Raw genomic sequence first — 6,953 nt, 5'->3', positions numbered from 1 at the left:
AATATATTTAATAAAAAAAGAACACATTGGAAGAAATACACAGCAGATTAGGAGAAGCCAAGGATTGGATCATTGAATTAGAAGACAGGGCAGAAAACATGCAATTAGAGAACCAAAAAAAAAAAAAAATTAAAAAGCAGGACAGCTTAAGGGAGCTGTGGAACAACATAAAACATAACAATATCCACATAATAGGAGTATCCAAAGGAGAAGAAAGTGAGCAAGGGATAGAGAACCTGTTTGAAGAAATAATGGCAGAAAATGTCCCTAACCTGGTGAAGGAATAAATCACAGAAATTCAGGAGGCACACAGAATCACAAGCAAGAAGAACCCAAACAGGCTCACACCCAGACACATCATAATTAAAATGCCAAAAATTAAAGACAAAGAGAGAATCCAAAAAGTAGCAAGAGAAAAGAAATTTGTTATCTACAAAAAAAACAACTCCCATAAGGACACTATAATCAAAATAGCCTCATACTGGCACAGGAGCAGGCATATAGATCATTGGAAGAGAACAGAGACCCCAGAAATCAACCCACACTATTACACTCAATTAATATTTGACAAAGGAGGCAGGAGCATGCAATGGAGTCAAGACAATCTCTTCAATAAAAGGTGCTGGGAAAATTGGACAGATACATACAAAAAAAATGAAACTAGACAAACAATTTACATTACAAACAAGAATAAACGCAAGATGGATAAAAGATTTAAATATAAGTTGTGAAACCATAAAAATCCTAGAAGAAATAATAGGCAGCAAAATCTCAGAACCTCTCATAGCAATATGCTTTGGAATACACCTTCTATGGTGAGGAAAACAAAAGATAAAATAAACAAATGGAACTACCTCAAAATAAAAAGTTTATGCACAGCAAAAGAAACCATCAACAAAATGAAAAGGAGCCCACATTATGGGAGAACATATTTGGCAATGATACATCCAATAAAGGGTTAATATCCAAAATATATAAGGAACTTATACAACTTAACAAAAGGTAGACAAACAATCCAATTTGAAAATGGCCAAAGGACCTAAATAGACACTTCTCCAAAGTGGGCATACAGATGGTCAAGAGACATATAAAAAAATGCTTAGTCACTAATCATCAGAGTGATGGAAATTACAATGACAATGAAGTATTGTCATTGATGACGCCTGTCATATGGCTACCATCAACAAATCAACAAATAACAAGTGCTTATGAGGATGTGGAGAAAAGAGACTCCTGGTACACTGCTAGTGGAAATGCAGACTGGTGCAGCCATTAAGAAAAACAGTATGGAGAGAATTATGCTAAGTGAAATAAGCCGTCAGGAAAGACAAGTACCACATGATCTCACTCATATGTGAAATCTAATGAACAAAATAAACTGATAAACAAAATAGATCCAGAAACGTAGAAACATGGAATAGACTATCAAATCTCAGAGGCAACACTTGTGTGGGTGGGTGGGTAGGAAGATATCAACCAAAGAACTTATATGCATATATATATAACCCATGGACACAGACAATTGGATGGTGAAGGCCAGGGTGGGGGATGAGGATGGGCTAGACAGGAACAATGGGGAAAAACTGGGAACATATGTAATACTTTCAGCAGTAAAGAATTTTTTTTTAATCTATTTTATTGATTTTTTTTACAGAGAAGAAGGGAGAGGGATAGAGAGTTAGAAACATTGATGAGAGAGAAACATCGATCAGCTGCCTCCTGCACACCCCCTACTGGGGATGTGTCCGCAACCAAGGTACATGCCCTTGACAGGAATCGAACCTGGGCCTTTCAGTCCACAGACCGACGCTCTATCCACTGAGCCAAACCGGTTAGGGCAAGAATTTTTTATAATTAAAAATACTTATGGAGTTTCCTCATAAAATTAAATATGGAACTGCCATTTGACCCAGTGATCCCACTTCTAAGAATATATCCTAAGAAACCTGAAACACCAATCAAAATGAATGTATGCAACCTTAGGTTCATAGCGGCGCAATTTACAGTAGCTAACTTCTAGAAACAGCCCAAGTTCCCATCTGTAGATGAATGGATAAAACACTGTGGTACAATTATACCATGGAATAATATTCAGCAGTAAAAATTAAAAATAAATTTTGAGACAGCATGGAGGAACATAGAGAGTATTATACTAAGGTAAATAAGCTGGTCAAAGACAAGTATCACATGATATCACTCATATGTGGAATTTAATGAACAAAAAAGCTGTTGAACAAAATCGATCCAGAGACATAGAAGCAGGGAACAGACTGTTGAACCTCAGAGGGAAGGTGGGAGTAGATTGGTGGGAGGAAAGCGATCAACCAAAGAACTAGTATGCATATATGCATAACCCATGGACACAGACAATACGGTGGTGTAGGCCTTGGGGGGGGCTGAAGGGGCCAATGGGGAAATAAGGGGGACATATGTAACATTTTCAATAATAAAGATTTTTAAAATAAACCTGAAATACCAATCAGAAAGAATATATGCACACCTATGTTCATAGCAGTATAATTTACAATAGCTAAGATCTGGAAACAGCCCAAGTGCCCATCAGTAGATGAGTGAATAAAAAAAAAAAAATGCTGTGGTACATTTACACCATTGAATCCTATGCAACTGTAAAATAGAAGGACCTCTTACCCTTTGAGACAGCATGGTCGGACCTAGCAAGTATTATGCTAACTGAAATAAGTCAGCCAGAGAAAGGCAAGTATCACATCATCTCACTTATATGTGGAATTTAATGAACAAAATAAACCGACAAAATAGCTCGAGTTATGGAAGCATGCAAGACTAAGAATCCTCTGAAGGAAGGAGGGGATAGAACAGATCAACCAAAGAACTTACATGCATATATGCGTAGCCCACGGGCACAGACTATAGTGGGGTGAAGGCCTAGGGAGGGGATTAGAATGGGGAGCGTGAGTCATCAATGGGAAAAAAGGAGGACATTTTTAATACTTTAAACAATAAAATAAGTTTTTAAAAAATAAATAAAGTTTGCCAACCTGCTACCTCATCACATTAAAAAAAAAAAGTTATTCGCCTTAATGCCTTTCAATTTGAAAATATTCACATGACCCACCTCTCTCATTTACATTTTCTGCTTAAGAGCTGTAGCCAGGATTGACATTCAAAAATTTTTCACAATCAATATGTCATAGACATTTAACAATGAGAATGAACTTCTGCTTAATATAACTAGTACAACCATATTGATGTAATCAGCTGAACATCAGACTTACTTATAGACATGCATGCTTTTAATTCTTGCTTAGTACAAGCATACCTCTTTTAATTGTGTTTCACAGACACTATGTTTTTTTATAAATTGTAGGTAAGACCCACAAGCAGCAAAATAATTCTGACTTGCTAAAGGCTCAGATGATTGCTAGCATTTTTAATAGTAAAGTATTACTTGAGTAAAGTATATACATTATTTTTTTGTTTTTTTAATTATTTTTTTTTAATTTTGGGGGGGGAGGGGAGATTTACTAGATAGTTCCAAATTGCTGTTTAACCATCTCAGTTTCCCTATTCTACTTATCCTGGCTTACTGGCATGTGTAATTTATATAACTTCCTTTCAATATTTCTTTCTACAAGCGTTATTCTTCCTCACAAACCTTACAACTTTCAGAACCCACTCTTTTCCTTCAAAATGACACCAAAACTATAATTTATTTCCAATTAGAATTCTTAACCCTTAGAAACCTTAATCTTTAGGTGACATGTAAGTAATTAACATTCCTCAGATTAGCAATATATTTACATTTTAAGAGATATTTCAAATAAAATACAAGACTTATTCATTAACAGATTCAAATCCATCCTCTAGGTTCTCCATATAAGGCACACTCAGATTAATATTTCAGTACCTGTTATTTCAAAATACCCTGGTATTTAATAATTTTCGCCATTTAACTCAGCAAACTCCAAATTTTAAGTTACCAAAAACTTTGGAAAACTATGTTTAGGCATATATAGCTATCACTGAAAAGTTTTATCATAAACCCTTTGTTTTAGTTATATCTATTTAGTATGTCTTAACAACTCTGAGATTTTAAAACCAATTATTATTACCCAAGGAATTTTCTTGACAAATTTTGTAACAGAGATTACTCACAGCTTTATTCTTCTTTAAAAAATGGTAGTGGGCCCCAACTGCATTTTACAGCCTGTTGGAGGGTACTTCTGAAAATCGGCTCCTCCAAATGTTAGGAACAAAAATCTGGGAATTGTATGCCCCTGGGACCTGGGAATCAACCTTGGATTCTCATTCAAGAACTGCCAACCATCATGAAAACATTAGCCTTGTTGTCCAAACAATAATGTCCCACTCTAGCCCACATTATTTACTTCCCCATGCTTATAATCCCTACTTCCCCATGTAATCTTTATCCCTATAATCATAAACAAGTGAAGAGCAAAACCTATGTCCCCAAAAGATAACCAAAATTACATTACAGACACACAGAGAAGAAATATCACTAGCTAAGAGTTTCTGGCGGCTGACATCCTAAGAGGGAAAGCAAGAAGAGTTCCCAAGATTAAGAATTCTCAGCAGCTGCTGAGACATTCCTGCCATTTCTGCCATGTGTTCAGCCTCACCACAATAGCTTGGCTCCCCAAAAGTGGAATGTGCCCCATCTTTAAAGAAATTAAAGCAACAACAAAGACACACACAAAAAAACACACAACAGAAACACTCTTATACAGGCATGCATAACCCACAGACACCACAGAATGCCCTGCATAAAAAATCACCAAAGCAGCCCAATGTCTCCTGTCCCTGGTTCAGGGTCTGCCCTTCTCCAGAACCTTAGCATTCTCCCAATGGGCTATTTGTATTCCCTAAGCCTAGAATTCTTGTTTCCCATCCTCAGAAAGTCCCTTGTGACTATGTGTTCACCTCCCATGATGGAGATTTTTCACACTGTGCTTAATCCCCCATATTGGAGATTTCTTGCACTCCCTGAGAGTCCCTTGTGACTATGTGCTCAACCTCCCATATTGGAGATTTCTTTCACCCCTAAAGATCCACTTTGTCCCTCCCTGGCCACTTCCCTCACGGGAGCACAGGACTGCAGGTAAGAACTCCACACCCACTTTATGTCCGAAACACATCCCAGTCTCATATACCCGACCTCTAGGGATACCCAATTACCAAAGTAGTTCTCAGTCCAATTCCCACCTTGGCTCATGCATGAGGTTACCTGATTGCTGCTGTTCTTGCTTGTTTGGGCCCTTCCCACGTTGATGGCTGACTCTCGATCCTGAGCTCTTAGTAGTCCTGGGCTGTAATGGCTGTCCCTCCTCACTGAAGCCACTGCAACTTGGCAGCGGGGTGCACCTCCTCAGAAGAGGGGTCCAATGGCCCCCCATAGCAACAAACAGAATCCCAGACAAGCCCCCAAATTGTTAGAAATAAGGGGAACCCCCAAAATCAGGGATCCTGGTAGAACACAAAGCATACTCTGGAGCCAGGCAGCAAGGCAAGTATCTTTACTTCTATAGAAGGGTACATACCAACAAAGAGTCTGGCAGCACGTACCTACATTTTTTTTTTAGATGTAATGCTATTGTATACTCAATAGACGACACTGTAATGTAAATATAGCTCTAATATGCACTGAAAAACCAAAATATTTGTGAGATTAGCTTTATTGCAATATTCATTTCATTGCAGTGGTCTGGAACCAAACCTGCAATATATTTGAGGCATACCTGTACTATACTATTTCCTACATAATATTCTTTGGGTTACTACAAAGACCTACCTTCCTCATGACTGCCAATCAATTATGAAATAATCAGTAAATGCACATTGAGCACTGTTTTAACAGTAGAAATCCCACTGGATTGAAAATTGGGCGGGGGGGGGGGTTGTTATTCAGTGTTTGATCTTGGGCAATTCCTACCTTCCTCCTTGTTTTCCTGTCATCAGCAAAAAGAGATTACATGACATTATGTGTAAAATTGTTACCATCTAAAATATGCTGTGAGAATTGATATGAGGAGAACCAAGATGGCGGCATAGGTTAACGCCGGAGTTTGCTGCTTTGAACAACTACTTCAAAAGTGAAACTAAAACACGGAACGGACATCACCCAGAACCACAGGAACGCTGGCTGAGTGAAGTCCTACAACTAGGAGGAAAGAGAAACGCATACGGACACTCAGAGGAGGCGCAGTGCTGAAGTCAAATTCTGAGGTGCGGAGTGTGCGGAGCGGGCTGGCGGCGGAGGGCGCGGTTGGCGTTTTCAATCGGGAGGGAGTCGCAGACTCTGAGCTCCAGATCCGGGCGAGTCTTTAGGGACCCAGACTCAAACGGGAGAAGCGGGACTGTCTGGCTTCGGTCAGAGCGAGTGCAGCTTTCTCTCCCAGCTTTGCTGCGGGTGCTGGGACTCAGACAGGCAGAGCCCCTGGGGACAGGACTGAGAGCCGCCATAACTGCTCTCTCTGGCCCACCCTGTTGATCCTGTGCGACCCGCCCTGCCCACGCCCTGCACAGAGGCATTTGCCGGATAGCCTCAGGCAAAGGCTAGATTAGCACCTCCCTAGAGGACAGAAGTTCTCTCACTGCTGACACAGCTGATTCTCATAGCCACTTGGCCTGGAGGTCAAACCCTCCCTGGAATTTGCTACAACAATCAAGATTTATCTATAAGACTTCGAACAAAGACCACTAGGGGGTGCACCAAGGAAGCATAACAAAATGCGGAGACAAAGAAATAGGACAAAATTGTCAATGGAAGAAATAGAGTTCAGAACCACACTTTTAAGGTCTCTCAAGAACTGTTTAGAAGCTGCCGATAAACTTAATGAGATCTACACGAAAACTAATAAGACCCTCGATCTTATATTGGGGAAACAACTAGAAATTAAGCACACACGGACTGAAATAACGAATATTATACAGACACCCGACAGCAGACCAGAGGA

The sequence above is a fragment of the Myotis daubentonii genome, chromosome X (genome assembly GCF_963259705.1).
Source record: "Myotis daubentonii chromosome X, mMyoDau2.1, whole genome shotgun sequence".
In the NCBI taxonomy this organism is placed as follows: Eukaryota; Metazoa; Chordata; class Mammalia; order Chiroptera; family Vespertilionidae; genus Myotis; species Myotis daubentonii.
The sequence above is the reverse complement of the archived record's forward strand: the minus strand, read 5'-3'. Positions refer to the sequence as shown.